The sequence below is a fragment of the Camelus ferus genome, chromosome 3 (assembly GCF_009834535.1).
Source record: "Camelus ferus isolate YT-003-E chromosome 3, BCGSAC_Cfer_1.0, whole genome shotgun sequence".
NCBI classification, from domain to species: domain Eukaryota; kingdom Metazoa; phylum Chordata; class Mammalia; order Artiodactyla; family Camelidae; genus Camelus; species Camelus ferus.
This window is the reverse complement of record NC_045698.1, coordinates 73000598-73018919: the sequence shown is the minus strand read 5'-3', so window position 1 is coordinate 73018919 and position 18322 is coordinate 73000598. Positions and strand designations below refer to the sequence as shown.

Sequence of the window (18322 nt, the reverse complement as noted above, 5' to 3'; positions counted from 1 at the left end):
TGTGTGTGTGTGTGTGTGTGTGTGTGTTTTCAGAAAGTAGATGGGGAAATTTTTCTTTAAATTGTCTAAAACTTGAAACCAAAAGATTTAATTCCCTTGGGAGTCTGTCCAGGTGTTTTTCCAGTCTGAATTTTTCTAATTACTTAAGTATGCTCCACAGCAAATGTCCTAATAGATGCATCTAAATCTTAACCATGCAACGTAAGGAACAAAGATATTCTCTTAAAAACTTGATTGCCTTTCTATGGAAGATGTTAGCTTTGATTTATATCACTTCTGAAAGGAGCTTCGCTGAGGCTTTGAGTAATCCAATAAGGATCATATAATATACTCCCCTTTACATCTCAGAGAGTTGCTGTGTATGGAGCTCTCTGTTTATGATTCAGGAAATGGGCTAAAAGCTTCCTGGGTTCATCTCTGTTCACAAAATTTGTTCTGGAGGGAAAGTAATGGCCTTGTGCATTTTAATAAGCAGTAAATCTCAAGTGTTACAATGCTCTAGGAACAAGCTATCTTTGGCAGTGTGGGCCTTTCTCTGTTTTTGGAGCTTGTTCTTATTCAGCAGTTGGGATATAAAGATAATTCTTATCTCATCACTATGTTCTCATTGGAAGACACTGCACTGGAGGATGCCGCCCACATTCTTTCTGAAAATAGTCTGAGCCTCTTTCCTGAGTGCCTAAGGGGGATACAAAACATTAAGAGAAGCCTTATGAATGGTCAGAAGTTTCATCGAAGTTATATAACTTCACCTAAAGAGAAAATTGTATGTTATTTTACTTCATTTCCCTTTTAAAGATTGATTTCTTAAATGTCTGTAGTACATCTACTTTTCAGTGTAATGTTGTAGGACCTGAGGAAGATACAAAAATGAATATGATAAAACCCTGGCTTATAGCTGCTTCAGAAAACCCTCATATGAATGAACTATGTGTGGAGTCTCCCCAGACTGGACTCAGTTTGAGTGTTGTGACATGGATGCTCTACTAAGTAGGCTCTTTAGAGAATTTATTTCTCTTAAGTGGAACTGTCTCCGAAAAAGACCAGATACATAAAAGCCTCGCTTTATAAACTTGTTCTCTTTGAATAAACAAGGGTGTGGTTTCCATACTTAGAAACTTCTAACAGGAGTTCTCATTAGGATAGGGCTGTTTTCACCAGGCTTTTTGGCTGCATCCAGGTGTCCTGACATGCCTACAGCACAATAATGTAAGGATCTTGCTTGTTTTAATTTGACCTGATCAACTGCTTAATAATTAATGTGGTTGTGGTTTCTGATGTCATCATGCAACTGTGTCCCTAAATTCTGATTTAATGACCAGTTTAGTTTCTTTATAGTAAAAGTTTCTCTAATATAATGTGGTTCAATTTGCTTTTTATTTTTTTAACCTCTAAAATTGTTTAAATTTCTTTTTTATTGTTGTTGTTAGGGGGGAGGTAATTAGGTTTATTTATTTATTTTTGATATTTTACTTTATTATTTTCTTTAAATGGAAGTGCTGGGGATTAAACCCAGGACCTTAAGCAGACTAAGCAGGCACGCTACCACTAAACTACATCCTCCCCCCTCTTAAATTTGCTTTTCAAAATTTTACTTCATAAACATTTAGGCAGCTTGAGACCATACAATATGATGCTGATTTAAAATACAGTTAAAATATTCACAGAAAATATTCACAGAATAAGAAAGGATGCATTAACAGGTACCTTCTCAATATATTAAGAGAATTGAGTATCTCTCCTAGGTTCAATATCTTCATAAGAACACAGAATTTGGAACTGTAAGAAATCTAACTCTGGTCTGAACTCCTTCTTTTACAAATAAGATGGAGGCTCTTAGAAGCAAAGTGATATGTCCAAGACAGAATCAGAGCTGGAATATGAGCATTGGACTTTAAATTTAGTTCAAAATAAATTTACTGAATTCATTATTGTGTTTATATTAGGTGCTTACATTTTATTTCTGAGATGTTTTTCTAAATATTAATATATTAGAATTGATACATACTATGAATAGTAACATTTCCCCTCCTGACTTCCTTCCACAAGTATTTTTGGATACTTGCCACATACAAGTCTAGTACATGATAAAGCTGTGAACAAAAGACAGATGAGGTCTCAGTGCCCTGAAGCCTAAATTCTGGAGGGGAAACAGACAACAAACAAACAACAAGTGACCAAGAGAAATGTGGAATAGTTAAAAATGCTATATAGAAATGTACGTTAGGTCATATAAAGGGTGGTGGTTTCAGACTCAGTGGTCTGGGAAGATGACTGTCTCAGCCAGCTTTGGCTACTACAACAAATTATCACAGACTGGGTGGCTTAAACAACAAATACTAATTTCTCATAGTTCTGGAGGTTGGAAAGTCCAAGATCAAGGTACCAGCAGATTTAGTGTTTGGTGAGGACATTTTTCCTGGTTTGCAAATGGTGCCTTCTTAGTGTACCCTCATGTGGTGAAGAGAGAGATCATCTCTTTGCCTTTTTATAAGGGCACAGATCTCTTGATAAGAGCTCCACTCTTGTGACCTAGTTAGCTCCTAAAGCCTCCACCTTCAAATATCATCATGCTGGAGATTAGGGATTCAACATATGTATGTTGGGGGGATACAAATATTCAGACTACAGCAATAACATTTACATTAAGATATAAGTGAAACGAAACTACACAGACAAATTGGGATAGAGCAAACCATGAAGAAGGAAGAGCAAGGACAAGAGACTTCGTTGTGGGCATATTCAGAATATAGGGGGAAAACTAGTTTGTCTAGAGTAGCATTGTTCAACAGTGATGTCTGTAATTATAGAAATCTCTGAGCTGTCCAGTATGGTAACTACTAACAACTTATGGTTGTTGGACATTTGGAATGTAACTAGAGCAAATGAGGAACTGAGTTTTTAATTTTATTTAAGTTTAATGGATTTGAACTGAACTTGAAATAGCCACATGTGACTAGTGGTTACAGTACTGAACAGCACAGGTCTAGAGTAGAGTGGCTAAGAAGTGGATAGTATGGTGAGTCTGAGGCTATGGGTCAGAGGAATAGGAAGGGGCTAGATCATGTAGGGCTTTGTAAGACAAAGAAAGAAACTTGGTTGTTATTCATAGTGAATTTGGACATCAGTGAGATCTTTTAAGCAAGGCAGTGGCATGATCTGATTTTTTTTTTTTCTTAAAAATACTATTTTGGCTGCTGGGCAAAGAATGGAACATCGACAGTAAGAATAGAAAAAGTAAGCCTGTTAGAATGTCATTGTACCAATCCATGGGAAAGATAACAGTGGCTTGTGTTACAACTGGACACTTTTAGGAATATCTTTTTAAATGTGAAAGTTTAGTACTTGATGGTGGGCTAGGTGAAGGGGAGAGAGAAGAATAACTGGAAAGAATAAAGGAAAACACCTAGATTTTTGTTTAAGCAACTGAGTGGACAGTGGTGTCATTTGCTAAGTGAACATGACTAGGAGAAGAGCAAGTATGAGGGAATGACTAAGTTTTATTTATTTATTTTTGAATTTATATACTTTTGGCCATTTCAAGTTTGAGATACCTCTGATACGTCTAAGTAGAGATGTTATGTAAGGAGTTGAATATACTATTATGCTAGTCTGGAATTCCACCGAGGAAATAGGGCTGGATATATAGGGGATCATAATACATACATACCCATACACACACACATACACACACTCACTCACACTCATAAAATCTAAAGAAGACAGAGAAAAGTAACTGCTCTTTCTACACAAAAAGATTACGTAGGCACAGTTGCTGAAACAAGTATTTTTTGCAAATCAAAAAAACATGTGCTAATTAAAGTAATGTCTTTACTACATGAATGAAGAAAATTCCTAGTAAGAAATACAGTGTGCTGGTATTATGCTTCCTGACTTCACACTATACTATGAAACCACACTAATCAAAGCAGCATGGTATTGGCAGAAAAACAGACACATAGATCAATGGAACAGAATAGAGAGCCCAGAAATAAACCTACACACCTATGGCCAGTTAACCTATGACAAAGGAGGCAATAATAGACAATGGAGAAAAGACAATCTCTTCAATAGTGTGGCTGGGAAACTGAAGAGCTACACATAAAAAATAAAATTGGAACATTTGCTCACACCATATACAAAAATAAATTCAAAAGAGATTAAAAACCTAAATGTAATAATAGAAACATAAAAATAGTGGAAGAAAACATAGGCAGAACACTCTTTGGCATAAATCGTAGCAATATTTTTTGGAACTGTCTCCTGAGGCAAAAAATAAACAGCAAAAATTAACAAATGGGATTTAAATAACTAAAAGCATTTGCACAGCAAAGAAAACCATTGATAAAGGAAAGGGCAGCCTACTGAATGGCAGACAATATTTGCAAATGACATGACTGATAAGGGATTAATACTGAAAATATTTAAGCAGCTCATGCAACTCAATATTAAAAAAAAAAACTACCTCATTAAAACTGGGCAGAAGACCTGAATAGATGTTTTTCCAAAGAAGATAACACAGATGGCCAATAGGCACATGAAAAGTTGCTCATCATTACTAATCGTTGAAGAAGGGGAAAATAAAACCACAATGAAATATTACCACACTCCTATCAGAATGGCTATCATCAAAGAGTCTACAAATAACAAGTATTGGCAAGGATGTGGAGAAAAGGGAAGCCTAGTACACTGTTGGTGGGAATGTAAATTGGTGCAGCCAGTATGGAGGACAGTATGAAGGTTCCCCTAAAAATAAAAAGTAGAACTATGATATGATCCATCAATTCCACTCTTGGATGTATATCCAAAGAAAATGAAAACACTAATTTGAAAAGATACATGCACCCCAATGTTCACAGCAGCATTATTTACAATAGCCAAGATATGGAAGCAACTAAGTGTCCATCAGTAGATGAATTGATAAAAAAGATGTAATATATAAATACATGTGTGTGTACACACACACAAACACACACACACACACGCACACACACACACACAATGGAATATTACTCAGCCATATAAAAGAATGAAATTCCACCATTTGCAACAACATGGATGGATTTGGAGGGTATTATGCTTAGTGAAACAGGTCAGACAGAGAAAGACAAGTATCATATGTTATCCAATTATATGTGGAATCTAAAAAATAAAGCAAAGGACTGAACATAACAAAACAGAAACAGACTCACAGATACAGAGAAAATAACTAGAGGTTACCAGTGGGGAAAGGGGAGGAGGAATGATAAAATAGGGGTAGGGGATTAAGAGGTTCAGACTATTATGTATAAAATAAATAAGCAGCAAAAACATATTGTACACCACAGGGAATATAACCAATATTCTATAATAACTTTAAATGGAGTATAATCTGTAAAAATATTGAATCACTCTGTTGTACACTTGAAACTAATATATTACAAATCAACTATACTTGAAACTAATATACTATAAATCAAAATATGAATTTTACTAAAAATTTGAAGATGAGTAAAGGAAAGTTATGTTTTTTAAAATTGAAGTATAGTTGATTTATAATATTGTGTATAGTGTACAACAGCATAGTGATTCAGTTATACATTTATATATATATACATTTCATATTCTTTTTCATTAGAGGTTATTACAAGCTATTGAATATAGTTCCCTGTGCTATACAGTAGGACCTTGTTTATTGTATATATAGTAGTTTGTATATGCTAATTCCAAACTCCTAATTTACCCCTCCCCTCCCCTTAACACTACATCAAAAATTAGCTTTCTTACAAAGACCATTAGGTCTTCCCACTGGGCATCACTCCTATAAAGTCCGGGACTCTCATTAGGTGGTCTGCTGCATTTCTATGGCTTAAAGCATCAGCATATGTATTAATGGAATTACTATTGGGGAAGGAATAGATTGCAGGAAGAAAGAAGAAATGGGGTGGGAGATGGTATAGCTCAGTGGTATTGCGCCTGCTTAGCAGGCATGAGGTCCTGGGTTCATTCCCCAGTACCTCCAAGAAATAAACAAACAAACAAACAAACCTAATTACTTCATAGTGATGTCCTCTTCCATTGGTAAAATGAAAAAAAAATATATATATATATATATATATATATCATCTAGATTCTCTGTGGCTTTGGAGCAACCAGCTTAACTTTTAACTAAAGAACTGCTTAACCTTCATCATGATGGGTCTGTTTGTATTCAGGTCTGAGAATCTGGAGAAAGCAGTATTCACATATTTTCATGTTCATCCTTGCTGTCAGCAGTGGTAAACTGAGGCCAAGTGGATGATGATGTTGCAGGAAAAATAAAATGGTAGCCTCTGAATTTCCCTTGAATAGAGGTAGCTAGAAAATGCTCTAGTATGACAAGAGGATTAGATGTAATACGGGGTACACTTTCAGATACACTCACTTTTCTTCTCTGCCATCACTCCAGCTCAGCCCTCATTGTCACATCAACCCCCACCCCATTCCCCTCATTTTACTGCAGCAAGTTTTTAACTGGTTGTCTCACGTCTACTCATCTCTCTCTTCTGGCTCATTCCTCCTCTAATAAAACAAAGTGATCTTTGAAAAAAGAACTCTATTGTTGCTGTTCACCGGACAAATCCTTCAAAAATGAACAATTGCAAATTAAATAAAATGAAACTTCTGTTTCAAAAGAGTCTTCACATTCATTTTTGTCCCTGTCTCTTCTACTCGCTTGAGCTCAGTGCTACTGAACCTCCTTCAGGTCCTATCCCTTCCAGGGCTCTTTCCTGTCCTAGAAGACAGAAATATATGTAGTCTCCTGAGGGACTGCTGAAACCCACACTCTGAGTGCTGGGCCCTATCCCCTGAGTGTCTGATATACTAGGTCTGGGGTGCAGAATTTGCATTTTTAACAACTTCCCTGGAAATGCTCATGCTATTGATCCAAGGATGATGCTTTGAAACCACCGCCCTAGGATAATCCTTCCCACTTCAGTCTTGATTTTTATTCAGTTATGATGAACTATATCTATAAACCAAATTCTTTTTATATAATTAAGATGCGTGTGACTAAGTCACTCTTGTAAATGTATTGAGTATTCTACAACTCCTTTTATATAGTGTTTTCCTCAAACAGTTCTTCGATTTTAAGATTATGCAAATATTCTGAAGAAAGTAACCCAGGAATCACGCATCAAATCTCTTTTTAATGTTGCTCATGATGTAGCTTCTTGCTTTATTTGGATGATATCTATAAAACAAAACTAAAGAATAATCATTCTATCCTAACTGGAATAATTTTAAAGCCAGAAATATTGGATCTGGCCTTTGATTTGGGGTAAAAATCTCTATAAGTTGCTTATTAAGAATGTTCAGTGTATGCAAACTGATTTAAACATAGTAACACAGTATTTTTAAGGCTGTTTACCTAAAAGGAAAATATAAAAATATTAGATGAGCCAAATACTAATTATGAATTGAAACTTTTATTTTCCTTTAAGCTGTTTTAAGTTATGCTTAGCTCATAAATGACCCATGATCCTAAATAGCTACCTAGGGCCAAAAGCAAATGAAATGGTGCAGTATGAATCTTCACTTGTACTGAAATATTATAAAGTCATTAGCAGGCAAGGTAATTACCAGCTGACATTTATTGGAGGAATAGCCAAGCCTCACCCAACTCAGCTCCTGAATCAGCTGGTCATATTATTATGATCTGGGTTTGCTTTTGAATGGGAAATAACTCTTTCTTCAGTGGGTCTCGAACTTCAACAACATCAGAAACCTCTGGAGAGCTTGTGGAAATGCAGATTTCTGAGTCCCACCCCCAGAATTTCCCATTCAGTAGCTCTGGATGGGGCCCCAAAGTTGGATTTCTTATGTGTACCCGGGTGGTGGTGGTGCTGCTGGGAAATCTTGAGAGCCCTGTTCTAGGTGTGATTCAGGTAAATTCTAAGGGGTCCAGAAGATGTGAGAAGATCCAACTTATCCTGTTTATCTACGGCTAATGAGAGAATGAAAGTAATTTGTTGGGAAATGTTTGTTATTCTAAAAAGCAGTGGATTATTTTATCTTATTCTTCCAGAAGCAAACCTAAACAAATGTTTCTCCTGTCCTAGTGTCTGCTCAGTGCAGTTCTGACTTCTTGAAGCTGTGCTTTAGTCACCATATGTACTTAAGATCTCCTGTATATATGCGACCAGTTTCTCTGTTTCACTGGATTCTCTTTGTATTGTGGCAAAACAGTTCACTGCTCATAGAATTGCGAAGTATTTCTCCTGTTTATAAACTTACGGTTTTATTTAATATGTTAGAAAGTATACGTTGGCATAAAATACATCACAAGGACAATTTCTGACTGGGAAATTTATTGTGGCTAGCAGATCATTTAGGCATCTTTTTGGTCCACAGTTAATTGGTAAAATGTCTAAGGACTAAGAAGATTGATTGACTTAAGTGTATTAAGTGTAAACTTAGGACAAAGACCAAATAGGAAAGCTTATTTCAATTAAGTAGAAAAGAAGAAAATTAAGAAAACAGCAACAATGAAAATTGTCAGCCCTTAATTGGTGTCAAAAGCTTTCTAAACTTTAAACCTGTCTACAGCTTTACTTTGTTGTGATACTCAGCAACTTAAGTGCTACTTTAATTACTTTTGTTATTAGTGGCCTAGATCTCAGGTACTCCTTTTCTAAGTAAAATGTGCCCTGTGGGTACCTTAAAATTCTCTCTTGCTAATTCCTTTTCTTGACATTATTTAGTGTAAACCGCATTTTGTGAAATTTTTAATGTAAACAAGTGTCATTTTTCTTCCTAGGCAGTGCGATGGGTCGGCTGCTGTCTTTCTCTACAACAAAGGGTTGAGGAAAAATGTCAGGCAGTAGAACAACCAAACGATATGTAGATTACATCTGGGCTTCACCTTACAGAGCTTGTACTGATTCAGGTATATTCATGAACAATCAGTGATTTTCCATGGTTTAGTGTTTCTTTAGTTTATAACACTAATTTTTTTAAAGTTACACTTTTGTTACTTGTAGATATATATATACCTGAGATAAAATACAGAGAGCATGTAGAGAGTGTGTCTAACTAAAAGAAACAGTGGTTTCATCACTGGCTAAGGAAAATGCACATCTGTCCTCCTGCTTATCTTCACCAAAGAATATGGTAATCTGATTCTTAAAAGTCATGTTGACAAGCTTCCTTTGGGCCAAATTTTTCTGAAATGTTCAGAAATTGCTTCTACTCTTCTTTTTACTGTCTTAATCACATTGTTTCAAAAAGTATTTCTGTATTTTTTTTCCATTCCTACTTTATGTTCATTGAGTCAAAGACATAACAGCTCCTGCAACTGGAGATGAACCTAAGTCAAGCTTCAGTTTTATGCTATGTATTTCTACTTTCTGGTCTTTTACTTGCAAAACATTCAAAGCACACTTCTCAGAAATATTAGCAATGTCAGTCGGAGAAAAGGTATTGAAATGTTACTGTCTCTGAACAAACAAACAAAATTTAGGGTGTCAATAATGACCCTTATGAAATGTCTGAGGTTAACTGCAGACTAGACTGGTTTTGTAAGCTAGAGGGAAAAAGATCTTCACTCCTACCTATAGGGAGCTTCTTTAAATCTAGCCCAGCGAACTCCACTGAGTCCAGCTGGCTAGATTATATAGAATTTGGTTGAAACGTAAAAGAGTTCTCTCTCTCTTGCAAAAAAAAAAAAAAAAAATCCCCCCCAAAATCAAAACTACTTGTAGAAATTCAGCTAATAATCTGCTCGAAAGCAATTAGTTAACAAAACAAGTGCCTCACTACTTTTTTTAAGCTAAGGATAAAGAAATAATTTGTAGAGATACAAAAACTTCAAGTAAATCATACGATTTATACTGAAATAAAACCTAGACACGCCTATTTCGTATATATAACTTTGTCTTATCAGTTCATTTTGAACTATTTTTCTTCAGTTATTATAATGACAGGTTGTTCACAGCAATGAAACTGTTTACAGACTATTTGCCAATCTAAACAATCTCTTAGGATCTAAGGAAACAAGAGAGGAAACTCAGAAGATCATTCCTTTTGTGTCCCAGGTAATAGGGCTCAACATATATTTCAGTGAAAAGTTTGAGTAGCTTGTCCATTAAATTGCAAAATTTGCTTATACTTTCCCTTGTGTATGATACACATTCCCTTCATAGAATACCAGAGATGATTTCTTCCTTTTATCTTATCGATTAATTGGTTGATGATTGCTTTGAGCTAGTTATCACCATAGCAAGGAGAGAAAAGCTTGTCTTAGGTTCTGCTGATAAATTTATTTTCCTTTTAAAAGCCCTTTGAAAGAAGTATGAAGACAAGGCATTTCAGAATGACAACTGCTAGTCACATAGTTCTGTGTGATCACTTGTCCTGCCTTTTGCAATTCTGAACTCACTCTCCTTAATGGTTGGTTGTCAGACCAATGAAAATGCCTTCCTGATATTCCCAGACTAGTTTAATTTCCCCTGTTGTGCCTGTTGAGCTGATTCCTTAGAGAAATGTCTGAAACTTAGAAACTTCGAAAGACCATATAATTTAAGAAAGTTATTTAATAGAGCTTATTGTTATTATTTTGATGCAGGTCTCTGGACATCTTGATAGACCAATTTCAGGAAGGAAAGCCATAACATCATGGAAAATTTAAAAGTTAAGAAATTTCAACCACAAATGGGAAGAAATGATTGAGAAGCAGAAAGAACTACTGAGGTGATCACAGTGCTGACTGTGATCCCCAGGGCAGAGCAAAAACAAAAATAAACTTTCGGAAAGCTATTGCATTAAAAATGATAATAGACTTCATTTGGCCCAAGAAAATTATGAAAATTAGAAGTTATATATAAAATAGTATCCTTAGTTTTCACACAAATTACCAGAGTCATGCTTATTAAAGTTCATGTCATGCTTTTCTTTGTGGAAGACAAAGAGCTCTGAGAATGACCTCATGAATACCAATTACTGAAGTCTGCAGCCCGGATTAAAGGAGCACACACAAGCAGATGGTGTTCCAACCATCTGAAGTTTATTTTCCTTTTGTTTTTGGTGGGGTGGGGGCTATGTTTAAAATGACTCCATTTACTTACCAGCCTTCTAAACTAGTCTATAATCTCCCCGAGGCAATCACTGATGCATTTCGCCTCTATGTGCCCTACTGCCATGCCACCAGACATACCACCATGCCTTGCGCACAGTAGATGTGGAATAATTATGCACTGAATTAAAGTCATTGTGGCTAATCTATTGATAGAGAACAGAAGTAAGTGATGACAATTTATCAAAGCCAAGTAGCTAGTGAAGAGTTTGATCCTATTCACGTATTTACTTTTGATTAATAAATACTTCAAAACACATGTGGTCATCATATGTAGAAATGTAAATTTGAAGTGACTAGTTGGTTTTTTAACTTCAATTGGGATAAAGCATGTTCCTGATAATTCTTCTGCAACTTGGAACAGAGAAAATCATGTCATTTATTTTCATGTAGTACTAAAATCTAACTTGTGATCCAAGATTTTCTTTATCACAATGAAGGAAATCCCTAAAAAGAATTTAGCCAAGGGCTTCCTAGCATGCAATATAGCCTTTCCCCCTCTTCTATTTCTTGTACAATTTACTTTATCATTACTCATATTACACCTATATATATTTATACACACTGAATATTAGATATTTGTGATGCTTTAGAGCACTACAGGTTTGTCAACTCTTTTGAGAACAGGCACCATAACTTATGAGTGATATTATTTCATGCAGCATGGACTGGATTGCTTTGCACATAGCAGGTCCTTGTATATTCCATTCTTGAATAAGTATTATCTATTGGAAGATATGTTCACAGAGGCAGCACTGGGGAGAAGTTAAGAGTACAAACTCTGGAATCGGACCACTGCCTGGTTTGAATCCTGATTTCACTACCTTCTATGTTTTTAACCTTGGCTAATCACAAAAACTCTTCTAAGCCTCGTGGACTTCTGAGGAGTAAAGGGCACAAAGCAAATAAGTCTTAGAGCAGCACCTGGATCACAGTCAGGTGCTCCAGGGTATGTTAGTATTTCTTCTGCATTTTCCACAGTAAATTCTGTCCTCTGGCTAAACATGTTACACTGATAGAATTTTATGAAAATCTGGGATTTTAGTGTCTTTCTACATTTCCATGATTGCAATGTAAAACTTTGGCTCAAGCACCTTTTATCTTCACACCAGTATTTCAGTAGGACAGGTATTGTTATCTCTGTCTGTTCTTTTGATTCTCATCTATATAATGTTACTTTTCCTTTGGTATGGGGTAGAGTTCCAGAAGAAGTAGAAAATTATTTACCCTTTAGATGCCCTGGTAATATTTTATGTCATTATTTTTAATTAAAGAAGTGTTAAAATCTTGTCTATAACACACACAGATGAATATTAGAGGGACTGTGCTGGCACTCAGTGTTATAGGCAGGGAAGAGAGCATGCCCAAGGAAGGCCTTGTCAATCACTTTTTGAAAAATGAAGTTCTTGAAGCAGCTCTGCACACAAAAAACAATGACAAATGAGACAGCATGGGCTGTTGTATGTGTAGCTCACCAGCAGTCTGGGGCTCCAAAACCGAGCTCTCTGGTCATGACATGAGCATTCTTTTCCTTCTCACCTTAGCCTTGAGCAACTTCTCAGCAGCTGAGTTCCACATCAAGGAGAACTCCCCAGGGTCCAAGTCTTCATCTGAGAAGGAAAACAGGACAAGATGACATGGCACTGAGGGAACCTTGGCTTTGTTTATCAACTCTGCTCTCAGGTGGCCTGGGGGTTTCTGCCTAATAGCATATTCAATGAAACAGTGTCCTAGATAGGACCAACCAAACTAGTTTTTTCTCCTGTGAGGGTAAATGAAGCAGGGGAAGAGGGATGGGAAGAGAAGAAAGATATCTTTAGTTTAAAAAGTGAAAAGGCAGGTTTTTCTTCCTTGTAGAAGCTAAAACATGTGTTCTCCTGAAGAGATCAATCTTGTTTTTAGACATAAAGTAGTTTAACACATGGATGTTTGCATCATTACTGATATATAATGGACCAAACAAGTGCATGTACTTTAAAGAAATTGTAAAGAATTTTGAATATCTAAATGTTCTTAATATTTGCCTTTCTTATTTGTACATTTATTTATTTTGTTACTAATTTATATAGCCTTGAAGCACTTGGTCAACAGAAAATACCCTAATAATCTTATGCCATTTGTAAATAATTTTATTTTTCTAAACACATCTTGTCATGTTTTAAAATAAGGATTTTTATGTCTCTTTTAAGAATTCTAATAAAGAAAACATTTCTCAATTTTTTGGTCATAGTCTTTTTGGTTTATTTGCTTGTTTTTGAAAGGCACTGGAGAAACTAGACTTATTTCATTGTGCCCTGAATCTAATTTTTACTTGTGGACCCTGGCTTTATGGCGGCTGATAACTAGAGGTAGTTCTGATAGATATTATTTCTTGTTCTTGGTATGGAAATGTGGATTTCATGGTTCTAGATACACATTTTAATCTACTACTATCATAATGATAGCAATATTTAATTCTCAAGTAAGGAACTTCGTGATATCTTGGGGTTTTATGTGCGATAATGGAGGGGTAGTGACTGTGTCAGTGTAATAGCAAAAAAACATAAAGGGCAGGTGATAGTATAAGGAAACTAACATTTATTCTACCAATTGCCACATGCTGAATTGATCACATTATACATGTTATCTTATTTAACTCTGTTACTATGCCTATACTATTGACACACATTGTAGAAAAGGAAAACTGATGTATAGAGGATGTATAGTTTACTCCAGATCATTCAGCAAACATGTAGCAGAAACTGAATTTTATGGATTCAAGCATTCCTTCAAGGATTTTTTTTTTTTTTTTTAGTGTTTTCCTTGTGCTTTAAGATGTGACCCTAAGATGACTTAAGCTTTGGGGCTTTTCTCCCTTTGCCTATAGGAATCTTTCTACTACCATGTGAAGACACTTGAGCTGGCCTGCTGGAAGATGAGGCCATGAGGAGTGAAAGGCCCCCAGCTGTCCTAGGGAAGCTGTCCAGCCATTCCAGCTCAGGTCCCAAACATGTTGGTGAGATCATCCTATGCTATTGAGGCTAGATCAGAAGATGAGCCTGGTCAGTCCACAGAGTTATGGGAAATACAGAGAAATAATTATTCATCATTGTTTTAGGCAACTAAATTTTAGGGTGATTTGTTATGTAGCAGAGGCTGACTCATATTTCTGAAGTAATTTTTGAAATGAAAAAACCTGAGATAAATTATAAGGAATATTTCAAAATTCTTAATTGGAGAGAACTGGAACAATTTGATTAAGTGAAAGAGGAATGTTAACTTCAAATTAAAAAAACAACAACCTAAAGAGTACATATTATGTGTCATGTACTATGCTAAGTTTTTACATACATGATCACTTTTAGCCCACACCACTATCTCACGAAGTGGATATTACTTATCCCTATTCTATGGATGACTAAAACAAGATTAGGAAAAGGAAAGTAACTTATCCAAGTTCACAACATTTAATAAGTGGCATTGCCAGGGTGAAACCTCATGGGGCTAATCTGAAAGTCCTCTATTTTACTTTCAAGTAGACTTTAGAAGTCATGGGAGAGTGGTAGAAGAGCTATAAAAAGAAGAAGTTCACAAGTCGATTTGCTTTGCTAAAGCCGTCCACTCAGATTATGAGAACCTGTCACTTTCTAACAGGGGAGCCGTACCTCTTTGTTAAAAATGATGGATTGGTGGGAAACATCCTGTGGTAAAGTTCAGGAAAATTATAGGATTAGGTTAGAAAGGAGAAAAAGTCAAATTGAGAAAGAAAGTAAATGAGAGAAGAGTACTGAAAAAAAAAAAAATCCATGCAACAATTCTTGACTGGGTCCAGGAGCCAGCCTAAGAAGTAGAGAGGCATTTGAGAGGTCACTGTGACAGTCTGAACCAAGATTTAAGAGAGGAGAGGATGGACTATGGCTGGCAGATAATTAAAAAAAAAAAGAACCTCAGTGATATCTTATAGCAGTCTCTTCATCAGCCTGGATACCTTGTCTTGGGCCATTTATATTCTCCTTGTGCCTGATAGACTTAAACTAATTTTGACTAGCTTATTATGAGCAGATGTTCATGGCGTATATATTAGCTATGATAAATTCACTTTTCTCCTCTTTCTCTTTTTTTCTAGATGAATTGAAAACAGCATTGACAAAGTTTAACTGAAGTTTATAGCATACAAATTGCTGCAATTTTGCACATGGTAATATTTGAATTATGCAGTTAAGAGGCATCACTGGTATAAGCATTTCAAACCTTGCTCACAGGAGGGAATAAGACCATCAGTAGCAACATTTTTGAATCATCAGTATGTTAATGTGTGTATAATGGAGCGACCTTCTCCACTGAACGACGTATGTGTAGATCTTAACCAATGAGTAATATGGCATAAACAAATTAAAAGTGGTATCACATGACTTCACAGTCAAGTAACCAAATATAATTAGTTTGATTTAATCTGGAAAGCAAATTCATTATTGCCAAAACAGTGATTCAGTACTCCGTGCTAAATGAACTAGATGTGAATGTTTAACAGTCAATTTGCACCATGTGTTTCTATTAAAAAAAAAAAAATCAACCTTTGGTTGTAAGGAAACTCTTTAAGATTTCAGAACTGGATGAGGAATCTTGGTAAAAAAACAAACAGATAGAACTGTTCTGCAGTCATAGTAAGAGTTAGCTGAACACTTACTCCATCAAAAGTAACCCTGTCTCTGTAGTATATTTTATGTCTGTCATCACTGGTTCACAATCTTTCTTGCTACATTTAAGAAACTAATGATTTGGGTGCCATGTGGAATAACTTAATGAACTACACATGTTTAATGGAAACACTTTCATTCCCAGTCTTAATTTACTTTAGAATCTCTTACAGAAAGTCTCCACTATCAAATCTTCTGTGAAAATGTATTGAAAAAAAATCCAATAAAACTCCAGACATTTTTATTGCCTTCATAGAATATAACAATGACAATTTCTTAAATTTGTGTAACTCTTTCCATTTTTATTATGCTTCCATTCATGTTGGTTCATTTGATCTTCATTATATTGACATAGCCTAGGCAGGGCAGATGAAATTACACCCATTTTACATATGAGGTATCTGTGACTCAGAGATATAAAGTCTCCTGCTTATGGTCACTCTGCTAATAAGAAATTTAAAAAGAAATAGAAGAAAAATTTTCTGGCTTTGAGAGAAAGTCTCCTTATAAATTCTTATATTGTTTATTCTCTGTATTAGTAAATATAGTTTTTTACTCATCTAATGACAGTTAAAGTCTTTATGAAAGAGACAGCTAAAATTCCTTCTGAGACTGATAATGACTAAGGATAGTTTAAAGCACAGGATTTATACGTTTCCGGAAATGTACCTAAACCTTCAGTATATACTCTAGCATCATTCCAAAACAATTCCTATGTAAGCTTGATTCTCCTTTTTAAAAACTATAGGTTCTAAGAGGTTAGGAGTTTGCATACTTAGGACAAAGCCAAATGTATAGATCTACAAAACAGGACTGCAAATCATGTGAGAGCCACCTTTCTCAGAGATTTCAGTGCTGCTAGACTATCACATTCCCATCAGTTAGATGTTTGAAAGAAGATAAATAAAAAGCAATTTGTGACTAACAACAATTTTGAACTGGGCAAGAAATCATAATTCAAGGCAAGTAATTTGGATGATATAAATTTGAAGATGTAACAAAATAAAAACAAACAAATACTGGGGCAGTCTGACTAACAGGCACTTTGTATTAATGTTTACAGATTTTTCCAAGGCATCATTGGTAAGATTCCCATTGACTTTAATAGAAGTTACTCGTATAAAGTAAGAAGTCTTTAAAAATTTGATGATGGGCTATGATAACTCTATCATAGCTCTTCTGTCAGTTGAATAAAATACACTTGATTATGTTCAACTTAGAGCTCAGAAAAACACATGCTGAAGAAGAGACTAACTGAAATTGTTCTATGGCAGTGTCCCTTTATTTGGTCACTAAGAATTGACATACAGTTTGAATAAAAGATATAGGAGTAATTCAGACAGTTAGATATAGAAGTAGATATAATATTTTTAAAGAATTCTCTAATATTTATAAAAATATACAGAATCTAAGTACACTATGACTAAACCATAAGCATACTAGCATTAATTTTTTTTATTATACATTCTTTGTGTTCTATAATAAATAATACAGAATTTAATTCATATCCAGGGAAACTTTTAAAATACAAATACCAGGTCAAAACCCAGATATGCTGAATTAGAATTTCCAGTGCTGACACTGGGAAATTTTTATTAAAAAAAAATATTGTTTCTAGGAGATTCTGATAATTAGCTTGGTTTGGGCGTTCACTGAAGCTAATTTACTGATAATTTTGTATTCTTGATTTTGGCCCTCCACTTTTCTCCCCTAGACTTCAATTCTAAATAGAAATTACACTTTAAATACCCCATTTTCAGTGATAATTCCCATTCTATGATCCTTGTGGTTCCCCTACATTTTGTTCACTATTGTTTCCCCCTAGCTCTTCAGCTTTCTTTGAATGTCTGATACTGTTTGATCATTCTCACTCTTTCTGTCTCTTTCTCATGTTACTTTCATTACCAACTTTGAGTTTTCCAAACATTTTTTGTAAGAATCACTCAGGCTTTCTATCTTCCTATGTGGAATTTGTACCTTGAATGCACTCATGCAATTAGAGGCAAAACCCAGCAAGGCCCAAAGTCATATTTCGGGGTACTATTCCTGAGCAAATGAAAATATGCATGATTAACTCGTTCATGCACGTAGCCACAAAATCTTTAAGGGCTCATATCATGTGTCCTGGTGTTGTGCTAAGATCTGGGTATTCAGTGATATGATACACTGAGTTCCTGCTCTCATGGAAACTCTAATAGGAAAGACAAAAATAATTTATTAGGCAAACAGTAATTTTCAGGTAGTGGTAAGTGCTTTGAAGAAATATATAGCAAAGTAAGATGTTTATCTCAGCACAACTAAAATGGCTAACAATTGAGAAAAACTTAACTAACCTATGGTAAATCAGCCTGAAAAAATATTATTCAATCATTTAAAGTTCATTATTATCAACATTTTGCCACCAAACATGGAAAATACTTATGATGCAGTATTTAGTGAAAAAATAGGAGAAAAGTACATCATCATGTCTCTGCAAAACAAGTAGAGAAGAAAGCAACATGGGAAGAAAATTCGTTTTTGAGACAATGATACTTTTATAATTACAATGTTATTT

At 35.2% G+C, this 18322-nt stretch overlaps 1 long non-coding RNA gene across 1 annotated transcript in view; it reads right to left on the bottom strand.

Moving 5' to 3' along the window:
• Nucleotides 1-12336: 12336 nt before the first annotated feature.
• Nucleotides 12337-18322, bottom strand: part of LOC116662642 — a 370728-nt gene continuing 364742 nt past the window's right edge. The window contains exon 5 of the long non-coding RNA XR_004318621.1: nt 12337-12702. This is a non-coding gene — a long non-coding RNA (uncharacterized LOC116662642). The remainder of the gene's footprint in view (nt 12703-18322) is intronic.